Source organism: Lutra lutra, chromosome 15 (genome assembly GCF_902655055.1).
Source record: "Lutra lutra chromosome 15, mLutLut1.2, whole genome shotgun sequence".
Lineage (NCBI taxonomy): Eukaryota > Metazoa > Chordata > Mammalia > Carnivora > Mustelidae > Lutra > Lutra lutra.
In genome coordinates this window covers 53,059,491-53,082,916 of record NC_062292.1, presented here as the reverse complement: position 1 = coordinate 53,082,916, position 23,426 = coordinate 53,059,491, and positions in this window count along the sequence as shown.

The window sequence follows — 23,426 nt, the reverse complement described above, 5'->3', positions numbered from 1 at the left end:
AGAACAAATTTTGTTAAAATATCCCTACTACCCAAAGTCATCTACAGATTTAAAGCAATCCCTACCAAAACACCAACAACATTTTTCAGAGAACTAGAACAAATAATCCTAAAATTTGTATGGAATCACAAAAGAACTCAAATAGCCAAAACAATCTTGAAAAAGAAAAATGAACTGGTAAGTATCACAATCTGCAGTCAAATGCTCTACCACTGAGCTATATCCCTAAGTATCACAATCTGGATTGCAAGTTATACTACAGAGCTGTAGTAATCAAAACAATATGGTGTGGTATTGGCACAAAAATAGAGACATCAATCAATGGACCAGGATAAAAAGCCCAGGAAAAACCCATGATTAAAAGGTCATTTGGGGCACCTGGGTGGTTCAGTCGGTTAAATATCTGTCTTCAGCCCAAGTCATGATCCCAAGGTCCTGGGATCTTGTTCGTTGTTGGGCTCCCTCTTCAGAGGGGAGTACTGCTCTCACTTGCCCCTGCCCCACACATCCACTCTATCATGTAACCATGCTCTCTCTCAAATAAATAAAATCTTTTTTTTTAAAGGTCAATTAATCTTCAAAAAAGAGGCAAAAAATTTGCAATGGGAAAAAAGACCATCTCTCTAAAAAAAATGGTATTGGGAAAACTGGGCTACCACATGCAAAAAAAAAAAAAAAAAAAAAGAAAGAAAGAAAGAAAGAAAGAAAGAAAGAAAGAAGAAGAAAAAGAAGAAGAAGAAATGAAACTGGACCAAATTCCTACACCATAGACAAGAAGTAAACTCAAAATGGATCAAAGACGGGGCGCCTGGGTGGCTCAGTGGGTTAAGCCTCTGCCTTCAGCTCTGGTCAAGATCTCAGGGTCTTGGGATCGAGCCCCGCATCGGACTCTCTGCTCAGCAGGGAGCCTGTTTCCCCTCTCTCTCTGCCTGCCTCTCTGCCTACTTGTGATCTCTCTCTCTCTCTGTCCAATAAATAAATAAATCTTTAAAAAAAAAAAAAAGGATCAAAGACCTAAATGCAACCCAAGAAAACAAAAATCCTAGACGAGAACACAGGTGATCATTTCTTTGATATTGGCCATAGCAACATTTTTCTAGCTATGTCTCCTGAGGCAAGAGAAATAAAAGCAAAAATAAACTATCGGGACTACATCAAAATGAAAAGCTCTGCACAACAAAAGAAACAATCAACAAAACTGAAAGGGAAACTACAGAATGGAAGAAGATATGGCAAATCTGACAAAGAGTTAGTATCCAAAATATATAAAGAACTGATAGAACTCAACACCCCAAAACCAAATAATCCAATTACAAGTTGGATTACAAATGGTACAAATGGACATTTCTCCAAAGAAGACATCCAGATAGCCAACAGACACAAGAAAAGACATTCAACATTTCTCATCATCAGGGAAATATAAATCAAAACTACAACAAAATATCACCTCACACCTGTCAAAATGTCTAAAATAAAATACACAAGAAGTGTCAACAAATGTCAACAAGAATGTGGAGAAAAAGGAACTCTCATGCACTATTGGTGGGGATGCAAACTGGTGCAATGACTGTGGAAAACAGTGTGGAGTTTCTTCAAACAGTTAAAAATAGAACTACTCTATTAATCTGATAAATTATTAAATACTTAATTATTAAATACACTACCAGGTATTTATCAAAAAAATAAAAACACTAACTCAAAAGACTATATGCACTTCTATCTTTATTGCAGCATTATTTTCAATAGCCAAATTACGGAAACAGCCCAAGTGTCCATCAACATGAACAGATAAAGAAGATGTGTTATTCAGCCATAAAAAAGAATGAAATCTTGCCATATGGATTGAGCTAGATAATATAATGTTAAGCAAAATAAGTCAGAGAAAAACAAATATCATATGATTCACTCATGTATGGAATTTAAGAAACAAAATTTAAAAAGAGACAAAGGGGGCTCCTGGGTGGCTCAGTGGGTTAAGCCTCTGCCTTCGGCTCAGGTCATGATCCCAGGGTCCTGGGATGGAGCCCCAAATAGGGCTCTCTGCTCAGAGGAGAGCCTGCTTCCTCCTCTCTCTCTGCCTGCCTCTCTGCCTACTTGTGATCTCTGTCTGTCAAATAAATAAATAAAATCTTTTTAAAAAATTTTTTAAAAAGAGACAAAGAAATAAACAGACTTAATTATAGAGAATAGACTGATGGTTACCAGAAGGGAGGTTGGGTGGGGGGATGGGTAGAAATAGATGAAAGGGATTAAGAGTACACTTAGCCTGATGAGCATTGAGTAATATATAGAATTGTTGAATCACTGTATTGTATACCTGAAACTAATATAACACTATATTTTAACTATATTGGAATTAAAGTTAAAAACTTAATTAGAAAAAAACCACAAATTTTTGTCAAAAAAATTGAAAAGTTTTCTATTTAAAAAAAAAGAATGAATGAATACTGCCCCAAATATTAATAGACCACATGGTAACTAAATGGAAAATAATGATGCAATTAGCTACAACTGCTATACTGGGTTTTATTATAATTCATTTCTGAGTATTGTTTGATAAGAAAATCTATGCATACTTATTTTAAAACTTACTTGATATTTAGCATGTCTCTATATAAAAAAAAAAAAAACTAGTGAATACTCATATAGTGCATATATTGCTTTAAATAAAGTGCATGTGTACATTTTGGAGCTCTTATCTGGAACTTTCTGCCAAGTATCTGACTTCCCAGGGCATCAAGTAGACCATCTAGCCTGAGTGTGGGGTAGGGATCAGAACATATGTATGCATAGTCAAATAAGGAAATTAAATCAGTTTTCATGTCTGAAGAACTTGTTCTTATCTGCTTCTAGACTCTTAGTACATAGACAAAAAAAATCTTTTTGATTTCTTAATCATGAATAAAACTTACATCATTTTCTTTGAAGCATACAGTGTAGTGTGCCAGCATTTCCTCCTTGTTAAAGCCCGTCAAGCATGGGGCCTTATCTCACAATTGATATACATTTTAAATTGTCTGACTCGCCTGCAGCTATCAACTCAGACATACATTCTATTAGATACAAAATATCACAGGGAAGCAACACTGTAAAAACTGGCTTTATTGCCTTTTCCTGCAATTACCATGCTCATTCTTTGTAACTACTGAGATTTAACTGTATTTGAACTTGCTTTGTAATAATTGTTTTCAATGAGATGAGGCAGCAAAATCCATTATTTATATGTTTCTCCATAGACACATAATATCTTCATATGCAGAGTTTTCAAGTTTTACATTAAAAGATATTGGTACATCAGCACTACTCAGACTGCATGGATTCAACAGAAAAAAAATTAATCAAGTAACAAAAATTAGTACTGAAGATCTGTGATTACAAATTATTTTATGCAATATATCTGATGTCTCTGAAAAGTAAAATTTTTCATGAGTAAAAACTAAAATTGCAATTTATATTTGAGCAATTATTATTTTTGGCCCAATGATGAGAATATATTTATGCATTACTTCACTGAAATAGACAAACAATTTTGTCTATAACACGTGTAGCTATATTTTAAAATTTATCAGATTTTTTTCTGTAGAATTTCACATTTGAAACTGCTTTTCCTAAGGCTTTCCAAGATTACTATTCTCTACTTAATTATACATAAGATAACATGACATATTAAAAGTGTTATAGAGATTTGATTTTTCTTCAGTTTTTTCCATTTCCTTTTTCCTATAAAAACACTATTTTCCTCCCCTATTTTATTACTGCCTTTGCCCTATTAGCATAACATTCTGCAGAAAAACACATTCACAGTTTCTAGTCTCTATATTCTAACCTGGAAGTAGAGGAAACACTTCTGATTTTTTGTTGTTGTTGTTAACATATCTAACACTTACACAGTATTGTGACTCTGCACAAATCTGTGTGCATATTTCAACTCTTTGAGAACTCTTGGGTCAGAAAGATATGAAGTTCTTTTTTTTTTTAAGATTTTATTTATTTGACAGAGAGAGAGTGAGAGAGGGAACACAAGCAGGGAGGGGTGGGAGAGGGAGAAGCAGATTCCCCACGGAGTAGGGAGCCTGAAGCAGGGCTCAATCCCATCACCCTGGGATCATGACCTGACCCTAAGGCAGACGCTTAATGACTGAGCCACTCAGGTGCCCCAAGATAGGAAGTTCTGTTAAACTTCTATAAAGTCTTCTCTAAAATAGTTCATGTTAGTCTAAGAACAAAGGTGAAAATAAAACTTTACTCTGACTCATTTTCTAGTAGTGGACATTGACAGTTCATTTTCACTTAATATGCCATTGTTTATTTAATATTTACATACTGTTTTCTGGAAATACAGCTTTACTCTACAACAACAAACAAACAAATCCAAAAAACAAAAACAACGAAAACCAAAACAACAGCAACTAAATGAAGATGGGGAAAGATCTCTCCTTAAGGATGAAAGAAACAGAAATTGCCAAAGAAAGCAACATTTTGGCATGACAAAGACCATTGGTGGGAATTGGAAAGAATGTGAATTTGGAACCTTACATCTGTTGAATCTTAGGTCTCTTCCTCTTGGTGCCTTTTTTTTTTTTTTTTTTTTTTTTGGTAGTATATTGAGTACATGAGTGCAATATAGCACTCACTGGAACATTTAAAAAAGGAAAGGTATGAAAAGATTAAGACTTCATAAATTGGCCAAATATTTGAATCTTAAATAAAGGTCATAACCGCACTGTTGACATGTAATACTATTTGAATACAATAGGCAAACTTTTAAGTCTACAACAGAAGTCTTCTGTATTTAAACAGGAAACCAAAATGAAAAAGACAAAGTCAAAAAACTACAGGGACATCCTTAAAAATGGAGTAGAGTCAGTAAAGCATCCTCTAGAGAAGGCACTTTGAGACCATACCATTTACAGTGTTATTCAGGGTAACTTAGCAAAAGAGAGAATCAGGCAGACAGAGGATGCAGAGGCTATGAAACTATTCTCCCCACTGTCCAGACCTAAGTGTAGTTATCTAAAGAGGCACCATCTGTGTGCAGGAGAATCTCTACGAGTTAGCTAAAGTGGCGCCCCCTGCCGGCTCATCATCTCTACTACTTACCTAAGTGGTGCCTTCTGTGTACTTAGGGAAGATCATCAGAAGAGCTTTCCTGCATTCCAGTCAGGTCATACTTTAACCTCCGAGGGGCTGGAACACATAGTTCCAAAAGAAGCCATCGCACAGACATGAACAAGGTAGAGGGCCAAAGGGGGAGTCAGTGTTGTCAGTACTCTTACAGATTGGCAGGTCAGGATCTGAGCTTTCACTGAATATTTTTCAGTGTCACAGATCTCTAACCCTTAATTTCTCTGTTCACACTTCATCTTCTGTACTTAAAATTAGGAATGCCTGGGTGGCTCAGCCAGTTAAGCATCTGCCTTTGGCTCAGGTCATGATCTCAGGGTCCTGTAAGGGAGTCCCACATCCAGTTACCTGCTCAGCAGAGAGTCTGCTTCTCCCTCACCTTATGCCCCTCCCCCTGACTTGTACACACTCTCTCTTTCTCTCAGACAAATAATTTTTTTTAATTATCAAAATTAAATGTGAATATAATACAAATAAATCAACCATCACAGTTTGGTAACCACGAAGGTAAAAACCACAGGCCTTACTTCCTGGCGCTTCCTGTTGTACCTTCAAGAGGCAAGTGCTTGTAACTTTAATTTTGGCTTCAGGTAGTTTTCTCCAAACTAAATATTATAACTCTAATAATAAACTATATTGCTTTTTAGTTTGATGACTAAACTTGTATAATTTGTTTCCCTACCATGAAATGTGAAAAACGACTTATGTATTCCTCACTCTACTTTTCCAGCTCCCTTCTTTGTCTCATTGTTGAGTTTTATTAATATTTTTGGTCTTTATCTTGATTACCTTTGTAAATTAAAAATTAAACAAAATATATTTATTTTTTGTTCTATCATGTTTGAGTAATACTTTTTGACTCACAAAATTAGAACATTAATCTATCAACCTTATCATTCATCTCTTCTCTTGCCTTAATTTACATTATCCAATACAGAAATAGTTAGCTAGAAACACTAATTTGGAAAGATATATGCACCCCTATGCTTATTGCAGTGGAATTTACTATTTACTATATAGAAGCAACCCAAGTATCCATCTGTAGGTGAATGTATAAAAAAAATATTGTATATAAACATAGTGAAGTATTGTTCAACCATATAAAAGGATAAAATCTTGTCATTTACTACAATACAGATGGACTGAGAGGGTATTATGCTAATAAAATAAGGCAGAGAAAGACAAATACCATATAAGTTCACTTATAAGTAGAATCTAAAAAAAAAAACAAAGCAAACAAGCAAACAAAAACAAACACACTGTTAAATAAAGAGAACAAACTGGTGGTTCCCAGAGGGGAGGTGGAGAATGTGTCAAATATGTAAAGGTGCAAATTGAAGTAAGAGATACAAACTGCAGTACAAAACAAGTCGCATTATAAAACGTACAGGATAGGGAATATAGTCAACAATATTGTAGTATAAAAAAGTAGCTAGCTCACTGACTTGAGCCAGTTTGATTACATTCTGGAAGTAATTCATGTATGTGAAGACTGGAATCGACTTCCCAGTTATCACTAAATTTTCTTAAGTACCATGTATTAAATTCCTTCTAGAAAAAAATAATTACAATAGATTCTTTTTCTCTATGCTGAATCCTGTCTGATATTATTTTCCTGGGCCTATGGACTTATCATATAATGTGAGAAAAGAAATGAGTGTTGTGGATATTATAGGGATGACTACATAAAAATTCATCACATAATTGAGTAGTTGGATTTTAATCTTTCCTCTATATGAAGAATGTTTCTTAAGTCAAGACCAAATTTATAATTTTGTCTCCTTCTTAGTCTCTCTCATCTCTCTCTCTGTATTTCTCATTCTTGAAGCATCTCTCTTTCCTCTGGTTTTACAAAATTTGTCATGTAGAACAACTCTTGTGAAAATATTTCATTGAATATTACATATTTTTTACCCCCCCCATTCTATTCTTCTATTCTCTCTCCCTTCCATTCTTTGCCCCTGCTGATTCTGAATACAGAGTTTATCTCAAGTTGTATTAGGAATATTGCTAATATCCTTGCTATTATGAGGTGGGGTTTTTCTATAATTCCAATTACATTTGGGGAAAGAGGGCACTCAAGGGTGTCCCTTAATCTTATATCTTGCACTGTACCTAAGTAATTGTCTTTCCAATGAATATTAAAAACAACGAATCTATCTTACAAACACTAGCTCTCTTCTATGTAAACTATGCATTTAATTAACTATTTATACAGCACCCATTATATGATTCACTGATTGATGAGCAAAAAAGATATGGGTCTTCCTTCAAGTTTATAATTTAATGCAAGAGACACATGTTGAGCAAATAATTATATACATCAATATAAAATTACTTCCTTAAAAGGAATAGCAATAGAAGCTAATTTAGAATAGAAGTTAATTCAGAACTCAGGAAAGGTGTAACAAAATAACACTTAAACTAAACTTGAAGTTTATCAGGTTTGCTTGTTAATCATAGCCTAATGTCTTATCATCTATTTTTTTGATATCTTCTTACATAAAACTTGTAAGCACTTTGTTTTGCCTACATGCAAAGCATTGGTTTATCTTAAAGACACTTTCATAATAGTTCTGAAGCAACCCTTCCTTTAGAGTTTATTCCTTATTAATATTTTCAAAGTTATATTTGCAAGGAATATATAAATAGTTCCCTTACTGGATTGGTATCATTTATTGTTTTCAAAATTTGCAAATTTTAGCATCCCTTGATTCACCGTTTTTCTGATCAGGGATAGTATCATCTGCACCTGTCATTTTTTAAAGACTAACATAAATTGTGTTTTTCTGACATATAGATTAAGTGCTATTTTTATCACCCAATAATTTTTTTAATCTTCTTGATACCTGGTTACTGCTAACTGACCCTTAAAACTGACTATTTCTATTTAATTTGTACTTGAGAGCTTCTCATTTATGACTTATATTCCCTATTCTTAGAAGAGAATAAAGCAAGTTGTAAAGTGGTTATCTGCTGTTTGAGTATTGTGGTTATATTCTGTATACATTTTCCTTATACTTACATTCTCTTAGATTTCAGTTCATGGTCTACTTCAGAATGTTTAAGCCACTAAGCAAGATGCATGGATAAAGGAAAGCCCCATGACTTACTGTATTTTTTTTTTAACAAGTAACTACTTTTCCTTGCTCAGTCAACATTTATCTGAATGTGATTATTATATATTTGTATGCTTTATTCCATTTTAGTTTTGCCTTTATGTTCTGCTCCACTGAATAGGTTTATACAAAAATGAAGTATCTACATTAGTTTTGTTTTGTTTTGCTGTATCCTGATAGAGAAATGATTTCCCAGACTGTTTTCTCTTTTTGACATGGCCTCTGCTACTTTTAGGTCTCTAGGCTCCAAACAACAAATTATTGTCACAAATTTCCCAGTTCATTATGCCATGATTAGAAATCATTTATGTTTTGTTCAATATTGTAAATCTTCTAGCAAATATACTTCCTAGGGTGTAGTATTGGTCATATCTTTACTTCAGAAAGTGGCTTTTGTCCAGCCCCTAATTTATATTCTTTCTTTATAGTCTCTCATTACATTCCATTTTGAGTTATGCCAAATATACTCAAAATAAAGACAATATTAAACCTTAATAAAAAGAATAAGAAAAGACACGCTTATACAACTTGAATAATCACTCTTATTGAGAATTCATCATGTGTGTATGTATGTTGGCATGTGTTTGTATATACAAACTTTAATTTTTCATTATTTTTTAGTGAAAAATTACTCTGGAAAGAGAATGAATAGAGGAGTATAACCATCTGTTAACACTTGAGGAAACAATATGAATGAATATTTGTTACATATTAAATATAATCATAAGTTCAAAAGAGAACATAGTAGCTATTTAATTTAGTTTAGCTCCTCTTTTTACATTTGAACTGTCCTTTTTTTCATCTTGAAGAAATAGTCCTATAAACCCTCCTTAAACTCCAGGGATTAAAAATGCTCCATCATTCCAAGCATTAATTTAACATTTCACAATTATTTATTTTGGGCCAAATACTTTACTGGCCCTAAGTTTACTAATGAGGATAAAAAGGTGAATTAAGCATGGTTGAATAACATGGAATAAAGAGGGAGACCCATAAATAATGAATAGTATTTAGCCAATGAGAAAAAAATTCAGGGAAAAAATGTTGAATGCATTAAATAATTTATCTTAGGAAATAAATGTTGTGAGGTCATAATACAGGAGGTAGGGTAACCAATTAAAAAAAAAAGAAAAAAAATCTTGCCATTTGCAATGACATGGATGGAACTAGATGGTATAATGTTAAGTGAGATAAGTCAGTCAAAGACAATTATCATATGATCTCACTCATATGTGGAATTTAAGGAAAAAAAAAAGGATCATGGGGAAGGGAGGAAAAAATAAAACAAGATGAAATCAGAAAGGGAGACAAACCATAGGAGACTCTTATTCATAGGAAATAAACACGGTTGCTGGAGGGAAGGGGGAAAGGAGGGTTAGGACACCTGGGTAATGGACATTAAGGAGGACAAGTGACATAATGAGCACTGGGTGTCATACATGACTGATGAATCACTGACCTCTACTTCTGAAACAATACATTATATGTTAACCAATTGAATTTAAATTTAAAGATAAATTTTGGAATCATAGAAAAGATAGGTGTTAGGGATCATGAGAAATAAGGTTGTAGAAGTAAGCAACTGTGAGAACATGGGAGGATTTTTATGCATTAAAAGTACTTTGGACTTTATCCTGTATGCAGTACAGAGGTAGAGAAAAAAATCAAATTTACACCAGTTCTTCCTGTGAAAAGCAACAAAACTTTGACAAAGAAGGAGCTGAAAGGGGAAAGAATATGAAAGATCATTCATCTGCCTCAGCCCCACCTTTTTGTCCTGCATAGAGGTCTGTCCTGTGTGGAGGTCTGCCGACTGGGTAAAGGACCTGTATATAAGGGAACAATGACTGTAGATATAAAGTAGATTTTCCTTCTTCAGCATCCTCTAATTATTGTATATTCTGTACATAAAGTGCACATTAAACTAGTAATTTCCTAGACAAACCATGGGATTTCAACTCAGAATACAATTGAGTACAACATCCCTCCTGACAACCATTAATGTGGCTTCTTCTGCTGAGAGTTACTTTGTCCTACCACACACTTTTTAGCTATACCTCCATCCACTTGTCAAACCTTATTTGGGGGCTTCAAAACTTCCCTCTTTTAGGAGGCCTTCAGTGCCACCTCAACGTAATTAATCCCTGCTTTCTTCATTGTCTACAGTAATACACTCATCTGACATTATACACGAAGTTGAATAGGTAATCAATAAATGTTTCTTAAGAACTGAATAAACAAATTTCTAAAAATGTATTAATTAAATATGATTGAAAGCATGGGTTGAGAAGGAAACTTGGTTATGCTTGTCTGGTCTGGTCCTGATAATCTACCCAAAAATCAAAAAATAAAGAGGATTTATATTTTTGTTTTACAAGGGGAAGAAAATCTCAAGAACCCTCATCATTTGATAAGAGACAGCTCCCAAGGAAGCATTTAAGACATTTTTAGAAAGAGTATTTTCACTAAAATGATACTTAAAATAACCAGTAGTATCCAAGTTAGGGAACAAAAGGAGGGGGCATTTAAGCTCTGCTTTTTATCATATAATCTATTTTAATGAAGTTCAATGAGAAGCTAGAATCTATGCAAAGTATTATTATGATCTGCTTTACCTGAAGTAAGAAGCACAACATACTAAAGACTTACTTTTCTAACTTCTATTTTCTTGTTGCCCTTCCTTTTTTACACTAGAACTCCTGGCTTTTAGCTGAGCATAAATGCCCCTTCCCTGTCCCCATCTGGGATTTTTCTCAGCTTACCTTGCAGTAAGTATGGTTAAGTGATGAAAATTCTGGCCAGTGTAATGTGAGCAGACATGAATTCTTTATTTCCAGCTATGTCCTAGAAATATATGTATTTTGAATGTTCTCTGTGTTTCTCTTTCCTGCTGACTGGGAAAGTGAGAGATCCATCAACCACTTTGGAGGCAGAGATGAAATCCACATGCAGAGGATGATGGTGTCATTTTACAAGTCCTGCAATGTTTACTTCTGGATTGCTACATGAGAGAGAAATATGAATCCACCTTTTTTAAACTACTATATTTATGGATCTCAATGTTGCAAAAGCTTCTTGTAAATCAATACCAACAAAACAGAAAATTGTCTTAAAAAAAGTCTCTGAAAATGCAGTGCAGTTAGTCAGAGGGTATTGCTACATAATCAGAAATTTTGGCTATCAGCCTGGTGCTTAGGCTACTAATAACTCAGTATTCTTGCAGTGGGGTTATAAGTAAAACAAACAAACAAACAAACAAAAACATGTATTTTTCCAATGAATAGTTACTAAATAACTAGTGTGTACTATTTCCTGTGCCATTCGAGGAATCAAAATACAATTCTATTTTTGCAAATTAGGTTAGCCTGGAATCATAGTGTAGACGTTGATTTGGGAGGAAAATTGCTTTTTGCTTAATGATCATTGCCAGTTTTGGACTCAATATTTGAGAGGCAGAATGATGTGAAAATGCATAACTGAGAGGAACCTGTCTCACTCATTCTTTTATATCATATCTCCTTGCTTCTAAGAAGTAGAATAATTTTATACCTATATAAAAAGCACTTTATACATGTCATTGATAGAATAAGATTCATAGCAGGGGGCGCAGAATAAATGAGTAGAGGGAGTTGGGAGTGGATAAGAGGTTAACAGAACAAGCAGGCATGAGCCACGCACAGGCAGCCACGTTGTCACTCCTAGATGCACTCTTATTTGAAGTTACCAGCAGTTGCTCTAGGTAGACAATTGTAAAATTAGATGGTGTCAGACAAAAATCTTCTGATATTGCAAGTGGTTTTCACTTAGCAAAATTTGGCTTCTTTAAAATGAAATTTCACATTAAAAATGCTTTAATATATCAGGTTAAAAAAGGTATTTAGAATTTAACAAGCTACTATAATCCTGATAGAATATGAATGGCCGATAATGCTTTTGCCGGTCTTATCTTTGAGCAGTAGCTTTATGAGAACAATTTTATGCACACATTTAAATTTAATAAACCTATATTGAGCTGTATGCAAGACATTATAGGAAATAGGAAGATGAAAAAACATGCATCTGCTCTGCTATGGTTTATCAATGAGTAGAAGAAATTAACAGGTATACAAACAACCTGATGAGTGCTATTGTTTAATTGAAATATGACCATTCCTTTGACCGACAAATTATGCATCTTAGAATCACATACTCAAAGGAAAAGATGAATTTATTTAGCTGAGAAATTAAAAACCAAAACCCAGACTACATTTCTCTAAAACAGAATAGGGCTCCAAACAGTATTTGTCAGAGTAAATCATAGCCCAATGAACTTAGCAATAAAATATATATGGCGAAAACATTGACAGTCAGCCTAGGGAAAATTTTAAAGTTTATTTTTTAAAAGGAATAAATGCTTTAGCTTAAGATCAGGCAAAATAAGTAGGTTAAAGCAAGTTCGAGAAAACTTTGGGAATGCATCATTTTACAACACAGTTGATCACAAAAAATATAATTCTTTAACATGTTCAGCTGCACCTTAAAATCACTCACTGGAATGTAGAACCTAACACATTTTCTTCTCAATTATTTTTGAAGGGTTTCTGACAAATGTTTTCTTAGGAAAGAATGACACTGTCTTCTATATTTTGTTTTTATGAGACTTTTATTTTTATCCTGTCATAGAGGCAAATGGCAGAGCCATGATTTCGGTAAGCTATGTAACAGAGGCTCAATTTGTAAAATTTACGATATAGCTTACTTTAGTCTGTCAAAGAATGCAGGTTATATGGTATTTCAATAAAAGATGTAGATTTGGTTATATATGTTAATGAATTCCCTCCTGACAATCTTAAAATGGTGCCAACAATTGCTGGAGTAGAAACTGTAGATGATATTGAAAGTCTTAGAAAACTCTCCCAAGTATAAAAATTTCCACCTAAATATTTTTACCATATAATTCTAAAAAGCTAACTATTGATAAAAAATAATTAACAAACAAGTTCAGTCAAATATGGCTACTATATGTAAATGCATATGTTCATTAATATTTGAAATGTAAAAGGTCAATCTTTAATATTAAAAATTATTATTCAAATAATAATAAATTCAAAATATTATTTATATTTTAAAAAACTTAATAAAATTTTGAAAATACATTGTTTTAAACCAAAATTTTATTGCTCTACTTATAAAACATCTGTTTTTCTCTGAATGTTTAAATTGATACATGACTAAATTTCATAAGGCACATATTAAAATTCTTAATTCAGTGAATTGCACACTGAATACTTCAAATTATTTGATTCTTTTAAACTCCTTTTAGAAGTTATTTAAAGCAGTCTGTTCTTTTTGCAATTACATTCATTTATTTTTTATTAAATTTCATTCTTCTGAACACTGGGATTCATTTAGTCTGATGAAAAATGTTGCTAAAGTTCCTTCCACTGCCCACAATACTAAGCATGTCCACTTCTGACAAATCATTTCAATATTTTGCAAAGGGTGACATGGAGAACAGAAAAAGAAAAAAGAAAAAAAAACTGTTGGAGAAAAGCCCTTTCAACATAGAGCTTAACTTTGATAGTCAGTATAGCACTTGTTTATTCATTAAGCAAACAAACAGAAAACAATTGGGATTTTAGATTAGACCATGACATTTTCTAGATCTAGACAGTTACTGGTTAAACTAAGGTATTTTCTCTTCAGAGTTACTAAGTACATATGCTCTCCCAGTGTCTACCTAATAAAGTCGTTTATTTCCAAGAAAGAATGCTAGTGCACATTTCTTTTAAAATGTGCGGCTAAGGGGAACCTGAGTGGTTCAGTCCTTTAAGCGCCTGCCTTTGGCTCGGGTAACGATCCTGGAGTCCTGGGACCGAGCCCCAAGTCAGGTACCATGCTCAGCTGGAAGTCTGCTTCTCCCTCTTCCTCTGCCCCGCTCAGGCTCTCTCTCAAATAAATAAATAAAATCTTAAAATAAAATAAATAAAATACGTAGTTGAATTTCAATTATTACTACCCACTGCCTCAGGCAATACTAAGGAGACATTATTAAAGGTAATGATTGTCAAATGATAACTATACTGATTTGAAAGCCCTCAAGAATGGGTAAATTCAGCCTTAAATAAAATACCATGTTTTTCTGACTGAGTTCATCCAACCAAATATTCCTTCATGCAGCTGCTAGAAGGGAAAGGCCAGCAATTAACTGATGTCACTGTTCTTATGCAATACCTTCTGGCAGAAGATTAAGACATGACTGTGGGGATATTGATGCAGATGGTGATGATAATGATAAAGATTAAACCTTTATCACACATTTATTGTGTGGGCACATGAGACTGGATTATACACAAAGCTTTTGAATATCTAAGTATTTACAGCTGAACCAGTAGTTTCCAAACCTTACAGAAAATAGAAACCTAGATAACTATGCAATGATAGAAGAAAATGAATGTCTCCAAGAACCTAGGCTCATTTGTCAGGCTCCAGTTACTTTTTAACTTACTTCCTACCATAAGGTCTTATTTTAATTCAACCAAAAATATGAGTTATTTTAACAAATTTAGTAGAATCTCAAAAGCGAATTTCCCAGTCATAAGTTTCTTTTAAAAATAATCTCGGATTTATGAGTGGCTTTCGAAATATGGTGAAATTATCTATTGACTTTGCTCTTTCAGCTGAGGCATGAGCTCTTCTGCATTTCTCTATCTTCTAGCCTTCTAGAAGAAAAGCACAATTTTTATACAACCATACTATTATTTATTTGAGAGAGGGACAGAGAGACAGAGAGCCTTACCAGGGGAAGGACAGCAGGACAAGCACTCTGTGCTAAGTGTGGAGCCCATGGGGCAGGGGAGTGGGGGGTTCAATCTCAGGATCCTGAGACCATGACCCAGGCCAAAATCAAGTCAGAAGATCAACCAACTGAGCCATCCAGATGCTCCTAATTGTCTCAATAGTTAAATTGGCTTAATTTTCTAATTATTTTAAGTGTTCCTACAGTTGGGGGACAATCTGATAACTAATTTTTCAAAATGCTTGGACACCTTTCAAACACTCCAAATGTTTGTAATTTCTCTTTTAAAAATCTCTCTCTATCTTTTTATTTCTTCCCCACCTGCATGCACTTCCTCTTCCCTTTTTTCTAAGACCCACTTCCCACAGCCCCGTCTTTCCACTGTAATAAGGAGTGATTCACTTTAAGCACTGACATATAACACCATCGGGGGACTTCCCTCTTCCATGTCCTATATCCCATAATCTTATTTTTACTTTACTGCTGCACTTTCGTGGTGTCTACCCGTCACAGTTTTATAAAAAATGGGAAACATGACAGATTTAAAAACGAAAAAACATTTTTATGATTCATTTCTGAAAATGCCTTTATCTAACTTACCTTTGAGTTATAGTTTGATTGGTCATAGAAGCCTTCGGCTAACAAGTAGTTTCCTGTGAAATACTGACAATATTACATCTTCATTTTCTAATATTTAGGTTTATTGCTGAGAAGATGGATGCCATTCTTCAATTTCAAAAGCCCTTCAAATTTTTTCCTCTAAACTGAGATGTTCTGAAATTTTACAAAAAATCTGATATGTGTGTGTATATGTTTTTGTGATTCATCATGCAATGCATGTGGCAGGTCCATTTATTCATCTAAGAGCTAAAGTATGGGGAATATTTTTGTATTTTCCTGTCATAATTACTTCCTTTCTATTCTCACTTCTTTTTCATTCCCTCTCCTTCCCCCATTTTTTCCCTTTTCACCACATGTTCCTATCGTCAGAAGTTGAAGTGTCTAAATTTTCTTTTCTAAAGTTCATCTGTTTGTCTTTTTTATTATTTTCAGAGTAAATTCACTGACTTTATCTTCCAACTTTTTCCATTGCTTTATAGTTTTGCCATTATTTTTTCTTAAAATATTTAAATTCTAAAAGCTAAGTCTTGTTACTATAATCTGTCTTTATACATCATACCGTCCTACCTTCACAAATATAATATTGCCTCATAATTTGCAGTGACTTCCATGACCATTTGGAAGTTTCCTGCACTTCATCTCTTTTGTTAAAGCTCTTTTCTGTTGGGGCACCTGGGTGGCTCAGTGGGTTAAAGCCTCTGCCTTTGGCTCGGATCATGATCTCAGGGTCCTGGGATCGAGCCCCCCATGGGGCTCTCTGCTCAGCGGGGAGCCCTGCTTCCCCCTCCCTCTCTCTGCCTGCCTCTCAGCCTACTTGTGATCTCTGTCTGTCAGGTAAATAAATAAATCTTTAAAAAAAAAAAAAAGCTCTTTTCTGTTGATGTTGACATAGCCATTGTTTTATTGTTGATATTTTTACTTGTCTCTTTCATCCTGGAGGCTTTTCTGGGTCCTGTGATTTATTGAGTCTCCACTCCCAGTTAAAATGGAGTCATTTGAAGCTAATTTAAAACTGAGTTCATAAGTCTCTTATATTGAGGGTAAGCTAATATAAAATTATGACAAGCGTTGACATACATTTACAGAGAATGACTAAATAGTTATATTTTTTGTTGGTGGTGTTGTTAGGAAATTTCAAATATCATGAACTGTAGCTTCTTAAAGAGTTCAATTTCTCAAGCTTAAGTTCTCTGACACATAGGCTGGAGTTTTTGTGGAGTGAGGTGTGGGGAGGAGAGAGCTATGCTGCACTGCCCACATTCTAATGCTATCAGCCATGCTTTCAACCAGTCTTCCTGCTTTTGATTGCATGGCTCCCCACTATCTACTACCGTCTATCTACCACTTTTGTATCTTTCTAGGATTTTGTAGCAGTGGAATTACTGGCTTCTTGTTATTTTTCTCTGTAGACATTAGGCTGGAACTTCTTTTGTTGGTTGAAGTCAGTTGTCATTTCCCCATCTGTTTACTCTTTCTCAAAATGTTGTCAACATAATTCACCTCCTATTATCAACTCTTACATTCTTATTTTGTGGATTTAAACAATTGTTTATTCTATCATTTTATTGACTGAATTCTTTGAAAAAATTTTGGTGACTTCTCATTTTTATAAAACCAAGTTTGATAATTTATATTTTCCTCAATTATTTTTGATTGTATCATGACTTTAATATGCACTGCCACAGAATGGAACATAATTTGCACCCAATTTTCATTTCTTTTGTATTTGTGCTCCTGTCCCCTTTTATTCATATTTGTTTTCCTTTTGATTTTTTTCTTCAATTAGATAAGGTCTGTTTCAATTTGATTCTTTCCTAACACAATATGCATTTCTAATACTTAGTCTGTCAGTGATTGTAACTTTTTTAAAAAGATTTTTTGGGAGGAGTCAAGATGGCGGAGAAGTAGCAGGCTGAGACTACTTCGGGTAGTGGGAGATCAGCTAAATAGCTTATCTAAAGATTGCAAACACCTACAAATCCAACGGGAGATTGAAGAGAAGAAGAACAGCAATTCTAGAAACAGAAAATCAACCACTATCTGAAAGGTAGGACTGGCGGAGAAGTGAATCCAAAGTGACGGGAAGATATACCGTGGGGGGAGGGGCCGGCTCCCGGCGAGCGGCGGAGCAATGGAGCACAAAATCAGGACTTTTAAAAGTCTGTTCCACTGAGGGACATCGCTACAGAGGCTTAACTGGGGTGAAGCCCAGGCAGGGTCAGCGCGGCCTCAGGTCCCACAGGGTTGCAGAAGGATCGGGGGTATCTGAGTGTCGCAGAGCTTACCGGTATTAGAACGGGGAAGCCGTCAGCTCAGAGCGCGGCCAGAGGCCAGGGTGACGGGAGTAATTGGGCGATGTTCTCTGAGGGCGCACTGAGGAGTGGGGCCCCGGGCTCTTGGCTCCTCCGGGCCGGAGACCGGGAGGCCAACATCTTCATTCCCGTCTTCCGGAACTCTACGGAAAGCGCTCAGGGAACAAAAGCTCCCGAAAGCAAACCCAGCAAACCCAAGCGGATTACTCAGCCCGGCCCCGGTAAGGGCGGTGCAACTCTGCCTGGGGCAAAGACGCTTGAGAATCACTACAACAGGCCACTCCCCCAGAAGATCAACGGGAAACCCAGCCAGGACCAAGTTCACCTACCAAGGAATGCAGTTTCAATACCAAGGAGACTGGCAGAATTCCAGAGGAGAAGAAAGCAAAGCACGGAACTGATGGCTTTCTCCCCATGATTTTTTAGCCTTGCAGTTAATTTAATTTTTTTTCTTTTTCAATTTTTTTTTCTTTTTCTCTTCTTCTGCTAATTTTTTTAACTTTTACCATTTTCTTTTTTAACGTTTTTTAAATAGTTTATCTAATATATATACATATTTTTTTCCTCTTTTTATATTTTTTCTTTATCGGCTTTCTTTTTTTAATAGTTTCTTTTTTTTCTTTTTTTTTTCTTTTTTCTTTCTGAACCCCTTTTTATCCCCTTTCTCCCCCCTCACGATTTGGGATCTCTTCTGATTTGGTGAAAGCATCTTTTCATGGCGTTGTGCCCACCCTCTTAGTATTTTACTTGCTCCTTCATATACTCTTATCTGGACAAAATGACAAGGTGGAAAAATTCACAACAAAAAAAAAGAACAAGAAGCAGTACCAAAGGCTAGGGACCTAATCAATACAGACATTGGTAATATGTCAGATATAGAGTTCAGAATGACGATTCTCAAGGTTCTAGCCGGGCTTGAAAAAGGCATGGAAGATATTAAAGCAACCCTCTCGGGAGATATAAAAGCCCTTTCTGGAGAAATAAAAGAACTAAAATCGAACCAAGTTGAAAAAAAAAAAGCTATTAATGAGGTGCAATCAAAAATGGAGGCTCTCACTGCTAGGATAAATGAGGCAGAAGAAAGAATTAGCGATATAGAAGACCAAATGACACAGAATAAAGATGCTGAACAAAAGAGGGACAAACAGCTACTGGACCATGAGGGGAGAATTCGAGAGATAAGTGACACCATAAGACGAAACAACATTAGAATAATTGGGATCCCAGAAGAAGAGGAAACAGAGAGGGGAGCAGAAGGTATGTTGGAGAGAATTATTGGAGAGAATTTCCCCAATATGGCAAAGGGAACAAGCATCAAAATCCAGGAGGTTCAGAGAACCCCCCTCAAAATCAATAAGAATAGGTCCACACCCCGTCACCTAATAGTCAAATTAACAAGTCTTAGTGACAAAGAAAAGATCGTGAAAGCAGCCGGGGAAAAGAAGTCTGTAATGTACAATGGTAAAAACATTAGATTGGCAGCAGACTTATCCCCAGAGACCTGGCAGGCCAGAAAGAGCTGGCATGATATATTCAGAGTACTAAATGAGAAAAACATGCAGCCAAGAATACTATATCCAGCTAGGCTATCATTGAAAATAGAAGGAGAGATTAAAAGCTTCCAGGACAAACAAAAACTGAAAGAATTTGCAAATACCAAACCAGCTCTACAGGAAATATTGAAAGGGGTCCTCTAAGCAAAGAGAGACCCTAAAAGTAGTAGATCAGAAAGAAACAGAGACAATATACAATAACAGTCACCTTACAGGCAATACAATGGCACTAAATTCATATCTCTCAATACTTACCGTGAATGTTAATGGGCTAAATGCCCCAATCAAAAGACACAGGGTATCAGAATGGATAAAAAAACAAAACCCATCTATATGTTCCTACAAGAAACTCATCTTAAACCCGAAGACACCTCCAGGTTTAAAGTGGGGGGTGGAAAAGAATTTACCATGCTAATGGACATCAGAAGAAAGCAGAAGTGGCAATCCTTATATCAGATCAATTAGATTTTAAGCCAAAGACTATAATAAGAGATGAGGAAGGACACTATATCATACTCAGAGGAACTGTCCAACAAGAAGATCTAACAATTTTAAATATCTATGCCCCTAACGTGGGAGCAGCCAACTATATAAACCAATTAATAACAAAATAAAAGAAACACATCGACAATAATACAATAATAGTAGGGGATTTTAACACTCCCCTCACTGAAATGGACAGATCATCCAAGCAAAAGATCAACAAGGAAATAAAGGCCTTAAATGACACACTGGACCAGATGGACATCACAGATATATTCAGAACATTTCATCCCAAAGCAGCAGAATACACATTCTTCTCTAGTGCACATGGAACATTCTCCAGAATAGATCACATTCTTGGTCCTAAATCAAGTCTCAACCGGTATCAAAAGATTGGGATCATTCCCTGCATATTTTCAGACCACAATGCTCTGAAGCGAGAACTCAATCACAAGAGGAAATTTGGAAAGAACCCAAATACATGGAGACTAAACAGCATCCTTCTAAAGAATGAATGGGTCAACCAGGAAATTAAAGAAGAATTGAAAAAATTTATGGAAACAAATGATAATGAAAACACAACGGTTCAGAATCTGTGGGACACAACAAAGGCAGTCCTGAGAGGAAAATATATAGCAGTACAAGCCTTTCTCAAGAAACAAGAAAGGTCTCACGTACACAACCTAACCCTACACCTAAAGGAGCTGGAGAAAGAACAAGAAAGAAACCCTAAACCCAGCAGGAGAAGAGAAATCATAAAGATCAGAGCAGAAATCAATGAAATAGAAACCAAAAAAACAATAGAACAAATCAACGAAACTAGGAGCTGGTTCTTTGAAAGAATTAATAAGATTGATAAACCCCTGGCCAGAGTTATCAGAAAGAAAAGAGAAAGGACCCAAATAAATAAAATCATGAATGAAAGAGGAGAGATCACAACGAACACCAAAGAAATACAGACAATTATAAGAACATACTATGAGCAACTCTACGCCAACAAATTTGACAATCTGGAAGAAATGGATGCATTCCTAGAGACATATAAACTACCACAACTGAACCAGGAAGAAATAGAAAGCCTGAACAGACCCATAACCAGTAAGGAGATTGAAACAGTCATCAAAAATCTCCAAACAAACAAAAGCCCAGGGCCAGATGGCTTCCCGGGGGAATTCTACCAAACATTTAAAGAAGAACTAATTCCTATTCTCCTGAAACTCTTCCAAAAAATAGAAATAGAAGGAAAACTTCCAAACTCATTTTATGAGGCCAGCATCACCTTGATCCCAAAACCAGACAAGGATCCCAACAAAAAAGAGAACTACAGACCAATATCCTTGATGAACACAGATGCAAAAATTCTCGCCAAAATACTAGTCAATAGGATTCAACAGTACATTAAAAGGATTATTCACCACGACCAAGTGGGATTTATTCCAGGGCTGCAAGGTTGGTTCAACATCCACAAATCAATCAATGTGATATAACACATTAATAAAAGAAAGAACAAGACTCATATGATACTCTCCATAGATGCTGAAAAAGCATTTGACAAAGTACAGCATCCCTTCCTGATCAAAACTCTTCAAAGTGTAGGGATAGAAGGCACATACCTCAATATTATCAAAGCCATCTATGAAAAAGCCACCGCAAATATCATTCTCAATGGAGAAAAACTGAAAGCTTTTCCGCTAAGGTCAGAAACATGGCAGGGATGTCCGTTATCACCACTGCTATTCAACATAGTACTAGAAGTCCTAGCTTCAGCAATCAGACAACAAAAGGAAATTAAAGGCATCCAAATCGGCAAAGAAGAAGTCAAACTATCACTCTTCACAGATGATATGATACTATATGTGGAAAACCCAAAAGACTCCACTCCAAAACTGCTAGAACTTGTACAGGAATTCAGTAAAGTGTCAGGATATAAAATCAATGCACAGAAATCAGTTGCATTTCTCTACACCAACAACAAGACAGAAGAAAGAGAAATTAAGGAGTCCATCCCATTTACAATTGCACCCAAAACTATAAGATACCTAGGAATAAACCTAACCAAAGAGACTAAGAATCTATACACAGAAAACTATAAAGTACTCATGAAAGAAATTGAGGAAGACACAAAGAAATGGAGAAATGTTCCATGCTCCTGGATTGGAAGAATAAATATTGTGAAAATGTCTATGCTACCTAAAGCAATCTACACATTTAATGCAATTCCTATCAAAGTACCATCCATTTTTTTCAAAGAAATGGAACAAAGAATCCTCAAATTTATATGGAACCAGAAAAGACCTCGAATAGCCAAAGGAATATTGAAAAAGAAAGCCAAAGTTGGTGGCCTCACAATTCCGGACCTCAAGCTCTATTACAAAGCTGTCATCATCAAGACAGCATGGTACTGGCACAAAAACAGACACATAGATCAATGGAAAAGAATAGAGAGCCCAGAAATAGACCCTAAACTCTATGGTCAACTCATCTTCGACAAAGCAGGAAAGAATGTCCAATGGAACAAAGACAGCCTCTTCAATAAATGGTGTTGGGAAAATTGGACAGCCACATGCAGAAAAATGAAATTGGATCATTTCCTTACACCACACACGAAAATAGACTCAAAATGGATGAAGGATCTCAATGTGAGAAAGGAATCCATCAAAATCCTCGAGGAGAACACAGGCAGCAACCTCTTCGACGTCAGCCGCAGCAACATCTTCCTAGGAACATCACCAAAGGCAAGGGAAGCAAGGGCAAAAATGAACTATTGGGGGCACCTGGGTGGCTCAGTGGGTTAAGCCGCTGCCTTCGGCTCAGGTCATGATCTCAGGGTCCTGGGATCGAGTCCCACGTCGGGCTCTCTGCTCAGCGGGGAGCCTTCTTCCCTTCCTCTCTCTCTGCCTGCCTCTCTGCCTACTTGTGATCTCTATATATAATAAATAAATAAATAAATAAATAATAATTAAATAATTTAATATTTAATATTAATATTAATATTTAATTATTAACATTAATTCTAATATTGATATTAATTAATTAATATTAATAATATTAATTATAATATTAATATTAATATTTAATAATAAATAAATAAATACAATCTTTTTAAAAAATGAACTATTGGGAGTTTATCAAGATCAAAAGCTTTTGCACAGCAAAGGAAACAGTGAACAAAACCAAAAGACAACTGACAGAATGGGAGAAGATATTTGCAAATGACATATCAGATAAAGGGCTAGTGTCCAAAATCTATAAAGAACTTAGCAAACTCAACACCCAAAGAACAAATAATCCAATCAAGAAATGGGCAGAGGACATCAACAGACATTTCTGCAAAGAAGACATCCAGATGGCCAACAGACACATGAAAAAGTGCTCCATATCACTCGGCATCAGGGAAATACAAATCAAAACCACCATGAGATATCACCTCACACCA